The sequence below is a fragment of the Bidens hawaiensis genome, unplaced genomic scaffold (assembly GCF_021521415.1).
Source record: "Bidens hawaiensis isolate Kalapana, Puna unplaced genomic scaffold, B.hawaiensis_p1.1 tig00000888_1, whole genome shotgun sequence".
NCBI lineage: Eukaryota > Viridiplantae > Streptophyta > Magnoliopsida > Asterales > Asteraceae > Bidens > Bidens hawaiensis.
The window spans coordinates 1,392,281-1,402,730 of NW_027491051.1; the positions used below are offsets into that span (position 1 = coordinate 1,392,281).

At 35.4% G+C, this 10,450-nt stretch overlaps 2 pseudogenes across 2 annotated transcripts; one reads left to right on the forward strand and one right to left on the reverse strand.

Annotated features, from left to right (window-relative positions):
• The first annotated feature begins 418 nt into the window (after nucleotides 1-418).
• Nucleotides 419-4,201, forward strand: LOC143544343 (UBP1-associated protein 2B pseudogene; annotated as a pseudogene). 2 transcript variants are annotated; one of them, XR_013137240.1, is made up of 2 exons: nucleotides 419-1,820; nucleotides 3,579-4,201. The product of XR_013137240.1 is annotated as a UBP1-associated protein 2B pseudogene, transcript variant X2 (transcript). The 2 variants fall into 2 exon arrangements; XR_013137238.1 differs by having other exon boundaries at nucleotides 419-1,809; nucleotides 3,579-4,199.
• A 4,333-nt stretch (nucleotides 4,202-8,534) lies between these two features.
• Nucleotides 8,535-9,437, reverse strand: LOC143543999 (nuclear transcription factor Y subunit B pseudogene; annotated as a pseudogene).
• Nucleotides 9,438-10,450: the final 1,013 nt, after the last annotated feature.

Consider the following 10,450-nt stretch of genomic DNA (forward strand, 5'->3'; position numbering starts at 1 on the left):
ACCGGAAAATAATAAACATGTTTTTTATTCGGATTAAATGGATAATCCGAATAATCCGAACAATCCGAATTTTTTGAAATTCAATATCCGAATCTGATCCGAATCCGAATTAGTTATTCGGATTTTCAGATTGATCCGATCCGAATATCCGAATAAAAATTTGGATCAGTTTATTTGGGTTTCAATTTCGGTTCAGATATCGGTTTTTTTTGAATTTCGGATTTCTTGAACAACTCTAATTCTAGTTGTGAAAAAAAGATTTCAAAATTCTAAAATTGGTTGTGAAAAGAAAATATGTAAAAATAAAAAGGAGCCGAGTATAAATATAAAATATCTATAATATCCGTGTAACCAAAGTTAAAAAAAAATTCGATATACCAAACCACCATCCAAAGGATAAACAAACCAAACCAAACCAAACGAAACCCTAGCCAACACTCCATCCATCCATCCCAAACCCTAGCCTCCTCCGCTATGGCCAAGAAACGAAAGATACGCGCCACCCAACCTCCGCCACAAGACCAACCACCCGTCGCCGTTAAGGAAGAAGACCCGGATCCAGAACCACACGACGAAAACCCACAAATCAACCAACAAGAAGACGACCCAGAAGAACAACAACAAGACGAAGAAGAAGAAGACCCAGAAGAAGAACAAGAAGAAGAAGACGACGACGAAGAAGAAGAAGATGAACAAAAAGTCAACGTCAAGATCGAAACCAACGGCCAGGATTTATCCGACGAGCCAGTCGAGAAGCTTCTCGAACCATTCTCCAAAGAACAACTCATCTTGTTAATGAAAGAGGCTGTCACCCGCTACCCGGATTTAATCGCAAGCGTCGAGAAGATAGCCGATGCCGACCCGGCTCACCGAAAGATATTCGTGCACGGTTTAGGCTGGGATACGACCACCGAGACCCTAATTAGCGAGTATTCCAAGTTCGGGGAGATTGAGGATTGTAAAGCTGTCGTCGATAAGAACACCGGCAAGTCCAAAGGCTACGGCTTTATATTGTTTAAGCATCGGGCCGGTGCGAGGAACTCCTTGAAGGAGCCGCAGAAGAAGATTGGGAACAGGGTTACTTCCTGTCAGTTGGCGTCTGCGGGCCCGGTCCCTGCGCCTCCGCCCAACCAGCCCTTGGTGTCGGAGTATACCCAACGGAAGATTTTTGTGAGTAATGTGGCGGCGGAGATCGACCCGCAGAAGCTTACGGAGTTCTTTTCAAAGTTTGGGGAGATTGAAGAGGGGCCGTTGGGGTTGGATAAGCAGACGGGGAAGCCGAAGGGGTTTGCGCTTTTTGTGTATAAGAGCGTCGAGGGCGCGAAGCGGGCCTTGGAAGAGCCGCATAAGATGTTTGAAGGGCATACTCTGAACTGTCAGAAGGCGGTTGATGGGCCGAAGCCGGTTAAGGGGTTTGGTCAGCACCAGCAGTTTGGCGGTGGTGGTGGGCATCATCATCATCATCAGCCATCGAAGAAGGCGAAGTATTCCGGTGGAAGAACTGGTGCAGGGCAAAGTCATGGTCATATGATGGTGTCGTCGGGGCCACCTGTGGGTTACGCGCCGCCTATCACTCCACCGGCGTTAACTCCTGTTTTGGGGCAGGCGTTGACTGCGCTTCTTGCTTCGCAGGGGGCGGGACTTGGGATTTCGAATCTTTTAGGAGGGCTTGGTGCGCCTGCGAACCAGCAGGGGTATGGGGCGCAAGGCGGTGCGGGATACCAGCAAGGTGGGTATGCTAATCCACAGATGGGTCAAGGAGGCAGCAGGCCGCAAGGGGGTTCATCTTACATGGGTCAGGGTCACTAGGTGAGTAGAAGGTGATATTCTTTTGTGAAATATTGGTATGATTGCAGGTTACTATGTTTGTCTAATATGAGTATTTGCTATTTGTTTTACTGATTAAATCTGGTAAGGGTAACATAATTGAATAAAAATAGGTGACTAGATATATCAATGCAAATCCACCCTTTAAAAGATCTCTATTTTAAATGAAGCATATTACTCATGAAATATAAGGTCTGTGTACTACTGATAGTATGTGAATAATTTAGTGATAATAATAGCATGCTTGTTGCATTTCTTGATTGTTTTTGTGTTTTAGAAAAAGGAAGTGACCTGTTTGGTAAAGAAATTACTGCATACACAACTGCATAATGCATGCATGTAGTTTGTCGTAAAAGTTGTAACATTTGGAGTGTGATTTTTTTGTGTGTGTTGTTTCTGTGTGTATGTCTGCAATCATTGTTAATGTTTCAAGTGCTGCTATTTTGTATAAATAGAATCATGTCATTGTTTTAGAAGTTTATGGTTAGGAAATCTACTCAAGTACTCATTTACTAGTTTTTGTGAGGTGTAATTTATATGAGGCAAGGATAAGTGATACTCCCTCCGTCCCATTATAAGTGTCTTAGTTTGACTTTTCAAGTCTTTCTTTTGCAACCTTGACCGTTAATATTTTTGTTCGTGTCATATAATACTTGATGAAAATTATAGTAATGCAAAATACATTTAAGACCCAATCCATTCATATATTTTACATCAAATATTATATAACACAAAAAAATATTGTCGGTCAAAGTTAAACAAGAAAGACTTGAAAAATCAAACCAGGACACATATAATGGGACGGAGGGAGTAGGATTTAAGGTTATTTTGTGTTTTTTTAGTACGGGTTGTTGAATTAGCTCTTAATGTGCTTGATTGATTGTGTTTTTTTGCTTGTTTTTGTGTGATTATAGAGGTTGATAGAAGTAGTTGCTTAGCAATCTATTATAAGTTATTTGTGTAATAAATCCTGGGAACAACTAATCATTAGCTTAATCATCTTTTATTGCTTTCGTTAACTATAACAGGTAAGTTGTATGCGATAAAATACCTGACGATGGATAAAATCTCAGATTTTTACCGATTATCGCACAAAATGTGGATTTGGAACAAGAATTCTTTAGGGTTACATAGTAAACGTTGTTGCATATAGTCAGTTAAAGCCTACTAATTTTTCATAAATCTATTTCAGTTCCATTAGTAACATTAAAGTAGCATGTTACTTTTTTTCTTTCACAGTAAAACTTTATTTACACCGTCAAAATTTACATGATCACATTCATACATACATTAATATCCTTTTCTTATATATGCAATTAACACTATCCAATTTTACATTAGTACATTTGTAAGGTCTTTCTTCCTTGTTTACGCTTATTCAACATGTTTAATAATTGAGTTGTTAGTTACCTTATTTTGAAAAAAGTTATTTAAGAGGCAAAATAAATAAATTTAACTGCCCTAAAATTTGTTACAAAAAACAGAGATACTTAAGGAAATTCAAATTATATGGCAGTACTGTATTCTTTGGTTTCAACATACAAACTAGTAATTTTACCGAAACTGGTATCTTTTGTCAAGTTTGGTTAATATTTCTACTTTTTATTATAAGTTGGTTACGTGTATCACAAGCTTAAGAATATTTTAAAGGGGGCTTGGGTGTGCTTTTTTATTTATCTGAGCAAGTTTTTTCTGCTGGAATTGTTACTTTTGAAATCAAGTTTTTATGGTTTTTACAATTCGTTGTGCAGATTCAACCCTAGATGCATGAATCTTTTTGTTTTGGACTCTGCTGATTCTTCTGAAGTTCCAGCCAGTTATGCAAATGAAGTCTTTACTATATCTTAGCAAAAAAACTCTTATGATTTGCCTAGCAGAATAAAAAAACTTGTATTTTCTTTATCTACTTGGTTTTATGGTCTATTTTAAAAAACTTTGTAGTATTTTAATTTGATTTGCTTCCAAACTCATGACTGGTGCTTAAAATCTTTGATGCATTTTGATTAGTAGTTTCTAACCTCTTATGGTTTTGTGCTTCTATTTATGCTATGTTATCGCATAAAATCCTTTGAAAATTGTAACTTATTTATTGACTTATTATCTGGTGTATTTGTTTTGTATTTGGTTGCACACGGGCCAACTCGTAAATCATTCTACGCCATTGGCTGTTTCAGGTAATGTACACAACTTCATTCCAAGTATTTGGCTGACGTGCAAACTCATTTTCAAATAATGTAATTAAGTTTGTAATAAAACAGTTAAGGAGATTTTTATGCACCTTGATTGCATGTGAATACGTATCCATCGTATCAAGTTTTGACACATCTGTTTTAGCAAATTTTGACCCGCTTTGAGAAAATGATAATATATATTTACTCATCACTACAACATGATGACAGAGTTTTGACTTGTACTCAACAAATTTTTGACCCATTTGAGAAAAGGGTAACCAGTGTTGACTCATCAATACATTCATGGTCACAATATTGAATACTACTCTTTACTATCACAAGTTTGGGAAAAATAAATTAGAGGTCATTGGTTAGTGACCCATGAGTGTAATGATGAATCAATGTGGATGACTATTTTTCTTAAATGATACGGGTCAAAACTCGTCAACAAGTCCATTTCAAGAAACCCTGTCTTGGAAAATGTTGAATTGCTTCATCTCTATGTACTTAATAGATTTATAATATTGAAAAGTACTCCTCAATATCAATAGTTTGGAAAATTTAGAAGTGGTAGTTTTGACCTATTTATGTGTTGATAAGTTAACATGGGTTATTCCTTTTCTCAAACGTGTGCTCAAATGGATGCCAAAGCGTCTATTTCAAAATCTTTTACTCAGAAATGTTTTTGAGTTAGTTCAGTTCATGACACATAATATTAGAACTACTCTTTAAGATCAAGAAAGAGTTCAAAAGATGAATCCTTATTGGTTAAGAGTTTTTGACATCAGCATTTTGTCATGTTTTTGACCTGTTTGGGAAAAATAACAATCCGTACTGACTTATATCATTGGGTTAAAACTTAAAACTACCACCTCGATGTAGTTCATCAACATTCTGAATCAGTTGAAGTGCTTCTTCATCTTGAAGCACCCGTAGTAGCATTGGAGACGAGTCGAAGAATCAAGGGCCCCGCTGAGGGGGCATTGATCTGGTCATCTTCATGAAGCACCTGTAGTAGCAGCAGCCATAAGAAGAAGGTAAATGTTTTGATTTTTCAAAAGTGCCCTTTTCGAATATCCAAGTTTTCTTCTTAGCTACCAGAATCCATCCAGTTTATATTCATAAACATTCGCTTCATTTTTTAAACCCTAGACCATACGTAAAATATTTTATTCATAAATGAGGGTTTGGTGTTTGTCAAAGGTCTGAAAATCATGCCATGAGTACAAATAGGATGTGGATTGGTCTGATGAATTACCTTATTTTCTTTTTTTAAGCCCAAAAGGTTGATTTTTCCATTCGAACCTCAAACTCGAAGGTGCATGGTTGGGGTGTCGGTTTTGAAGAATTTAGCTGGGAGCTAATTGAAGGATTGTCCAGGCGTTTTGCATGAGATGGTGTTTCATCATAACGTTTGTGTTTAGTTATGTTTTTCGAAAATTTTGAACAAGAGAAGACATGTTGTAGGTGATATGGAGTTGATAAATGGTCATTTTAAAATGTTAAGATCAAAAAGAACAAAATGCGTTTTCACGAAAATTAGCTTTTAGTTGCTCGTATGTACATCTTGTTTGATAAGAGGCTCATTATTTCTTTTTATCTTCAACACTATGTTTATTAAAGAATATATACCAGTTACCAACACACTAGCAAACACAAATAAACAACTGGCGGGTTTTAGTTTTGAAAACCAAATTAAAAAGTAGCGTTTGTTAAAAAATAAACCGGTTCCGGACCCGACCCGAACTGGCGGTTCATACCCGTAACCGGACCCGATCCTACCCACGGGTAGGGATCGGGCTTTGGACTTCTCCCAAGACCCGGTGGAACCGCTTCCACTAATCCCTGGTCAAAACCCGACTCTACCTGCAACCGGAGACCTGGTCAAATACCTGATTATTCCCGGAACCGGTTCCTACCCGGACTCGGTGTTGACTTCTGTTGACCAAATCCGGAACCGGAACCGGTTCTGGTTCCTAAAAATACCTGGTTTGTGCACCTCAATTAAAATGTATGATAATGTGAGATTTTTAACTAATCCAAATATGCTATCACACGACTGCTTGTGTTCACAAATTTTATGTTGTATACAAACAAGGTTGCAATTATCTCATTCACTAAAGAGACGTGTTTGCATTGGAATGGAATGAACAAGTTGTGTTGCTATTGCTAGTTCTTTTAAATAGAATTTGTTTCATTCCCATTCCCAATATTTGTGAATGTAGTCCACAAATAGTCGTGTTTTAGTTGTAAACGAAACACTATATACCAACATGCCAATATACAACTAGGAGTTTAGGACAAGTATTTTGTAACCTAAAATTGAATCAAATTGATACTTGAACTTTTTGGATTTGGGTTAGCAATCATGTCAAATAAAATTTTTATTTGTGATTTTACAAGTTTTTTATATATTATTTTAATCTATTTTACACAAATTTTTAAATTCCAAGAGTATGAATCTATCTAAAGACTATACCCAGAGGCCAGAATCACTTTTGAACTAAAGTGAGTCATTTAACATTTGATCAATGCAATCATCATTAACTAGAAATTGACGTTTTCACGGTCCCAATTTTCACTCGTTTCAAACTGTTATTCCCTAGCTAAGTCGAGAGTGTAAACACCCGCATCACACTACTTGTTTTGTTTTTGACAGGCGAAACCACAAACTAACATCTGTTGGAAACACACTAGATAAATTCATAAGAAAAGAGAGAAATTAGAAGAATTTTTAAGTGAGAGAATCAGATCAATTTTTTTCACTAGATAAACATGGAAATTGTAACTTTAAATTAAACCCAAAAGGAGCTCCATATATTTCATCCCTGAGTCCACAAAACTTTAAATTAAAACTAGTATATGAGCATGATGTATTACACGTGTGCGGCTAAGGCACACATCACATTACAAAAGATCACAACATATGTATATATATATAGAAATCAGGGAAAGCTAAATTTACACCAAACCAATGATTTTAGTAATTTTAGCTTGACCTGGTTAATTGTTTTTTCACTCGTAAGAAACTTAAATTCTCTCTCCATAAATGAAATGATTTTAGAATCCCACCCTGCTAGGAGTTTTGTCAAATGCGGCTGGATCATTTCCTTTTTCAAATTGGACACTTTTAAGCTTCTATTTCTATGTACCGCGGAGAAAGTCATTTATTGAGAACACAAATGGGAAAGAGTATTCCGTCAAGAAAGAACCATCTGCCATATAAGTGTAGCTACATAACAAGAGATAAAGATGTTTTCGACCGTCCCTAGAACTTCGCCACACAATGGACAAACTGAAGATATAATTTTCTTGGAAGTCGATTTCACTAGAAGGGCTCCCGACTTTGGTTTTTTTTTTCTTTTTCTTTTTTGTTCATGATATAATTTTCTCATTCGAGTCCTGAATTGTAGGTCTCTTATCGAATTGAATTACATAGCTTATATTTTTATTCTTAATTCGAACCACATTTGTTTAAGTTTGAATTGGTTTTTCTAATTCTGGTTCAACTTTACACTTCAAAAATTCCAGATGAGGAACCCAATTTGCCTAGCCAGAGAACCTTAAATGAATTATAACTTTTAGCTTTATATGAACCGGTGTGTACATAGAATTATTATTTTATATAATTGAAAACAAAACAAATATACATAATATATAATTAAATTATAAAGGTATAAACTTTCAGTAAGGTTAACCAATATTTTAGATGTTCAAGTAATGTATTCTTTTGTTGCCATTATATTCCAAATATTTTTTCTTCTCATCATGAAATACAGATCATTTACTCTCTCCCATATTTTCTTTTCTATATTTTTCTTAAAAAGATAATAAGATTATTTCTGGTTATTTTTCAATTTCATGAAATTGAACATAAAGTTGGTGGTGGCCCACCAGACGCTGCCCTTTGGTCCATGACTTAACAAGGGGTGTTTGTGTCAAACGTGTCGGGTTGATAAGTTTTGGGTTGGCGGATTAGCGTGTTGAGATTCTTCAACCCTAACCTAACCCATATTTTTATTCGTGTCGTGTCGACCATTTAAATTCGTGTCGTGTTCGGGTTGTGTTTCGGGTCAACCCATTTTACGTTCATATACGTATATGAGTAATTCCTATTGACTTCTTAATAAATTAAACAATTAATTACTCTTATTCATATAAAACTTATTAATAATTTATGATAAATCTAATTGTTTATTTGTATTTATCTTTCATTCACAATTAACAAAATTAGGTTCACATATTTAGCTTAAAATAAGAACAAACGAATACAATAATCGGTTAGAACTAATATAATGAAAATGTTAAAAGTAAAAAGTAAGATAAAAGTAGTGTAAAAAGAAATTAGTTTTACTTTTAAAAGTTAATTGATATATGAAAAATAAAAATCTAAGTATTTAACTTTAAAATTTAAAACTTCTTATCTCTAAAATCAAAATATAAATTCTCTAAAATTGTTAAACGGTTTAACAGGTCAACCCACTTTTTAAAAGGTTGGGTTCGGGTCGACCTGTTTAAGAAAACGTGTCGTGTCAGCTGACCTAATATCTATATTTTTTCGTGTCGGGTTTCGAATCGTGTCAGGAATTATCAAAATGTGTAATCAAACTTGTAAAAGAAAACTCAAATTGTATTTATGAAGTTGAAGGATAACATTCATTTACCAATGCCCAACAGAATCAATGCTCTCTTGCTGATTGTGTATTTGTGTCTGAATAGAATTCGACGAAAATGGCAAAACAAACGGTTGATCAGAAGGCGATATGAATGGCGGTTGAGACATGATGCTTACGGCCGAAGAAGAATAAACGTTTTCGTATTGTAAACCATTTGTTGCATTATGTTGTTGTTGCTCAATGCCAAGGTGTGGCTTAGGCACATTGTTATTAACCTTGTCCCCTTCTAACTCTCTATACTTGAGAAGATATTGTTTGAGCGGGTCGACGTACTCTTCAAACCCTAAAGTCGTGATAGCCCAAATAATATCGTCGCCATGGATCGTCTTTCGCTTCTCTTGTTGGCATTTGTCCGAGGCCTCTCCCGTGATGAAGCTAATGAATTCCGAGACACACTCTTGCACGGTTTCTTTCGCTTCTTTTGATATTTTCCCCTTTGATGGAATCACCTTTTTCATGATCCGGCCTACATTTGCTATTGGCAAGAACCGATCTTGTTCTTTGTTGTTGTTGCTGCTGCTGTTGTTATCGTTATGGTTTTTGAGGCTTCTTTTTCCTTGTCTCCCATCTTCCATTTTTATGATGACTTGCATAAAAGGGTCATATTTTGTTTTATTTGGCATTTAAATTACACAGGAAAGAGGTTAAATGGTACATGAAGCATAAAAATAGGCAAGTGAAAAGGGTTACCAAAGGGATCGGGTATACCGTACAAGTTTTTAGTCCCTTGGACTCGTTCGGATGATGATCACATTATTTGTAGTTTTATATTTTATTATTTTTTTAACTCCATTATAAAAGAACCCTAAAGCTATGACATAACGTAGTGTAAAAAGCCACCACAATCCACATGGGAGATGAATAATTTCGCCCCGCACCATAATTATACATAGAGTTAAATAATTACGCAACATATACATAATAATTATGTAACAATATTACACAATTTATAAAACAATTACGCAACCTATGTTAACTGTTACCGTTTAATATTTCGTACCTTTCCCACGTTAGTGCTTTTTTTAGAGGGAGGAAATGAAGAGGAGAGGGATTATGTATTGATATACTCTGTCAAAATTTTATTTCAAGAATACATAACGTAAACAATGTGCATTATAAAAAAGTTGGATTTATAGAAAAACTTAACATAAATGCTAGTATCAAAATCTTAAACTGGTTTAATATGTGAAATAATATTATAATATTATAGAGACTTAATTAACTCATTTAGGAGGTGACATACACCATTTAGCTACACAGTTAGTTCAGGTTACCAGAGCAAAATTTGAAACATGTCCAATTGTCGTGATCTATGATCCCCTATTTTCCCCTATTCACTTCACGAAGCGCCCGACTTTCCTTTAGCAGAATATCACGTTATAGAAATACACGTCAACACATTGGTTGATGAGAATTCTCAAGTAATAAAAAATATTTTTTTTAAACAAAGTCTCACTTTGTTGTTTAAATTACCACTATGCCCATACTGGACCGAAGTCAACTTTTGAAAGTTGTTTTAAAACCCAGTCTTCGTTTTATCTACGACAGACCAATTGGACCTCCTTCTTTCGAAAGTGTCGAAAATAACATTTTATAAATACCACTTCGTTCTTATTGTTCTTATTGGATCGAAGCCAACTCTCGTTTATATACAAAACTTTAGCGTTGTGTGATAAATACAACAAAACGATCACGTTTTGATACCCTTTTGGTGGTGTCATACACTAAATGATTTAGTTATCCTTGAATTTAAGTCATCACATACACTTTTGGCAA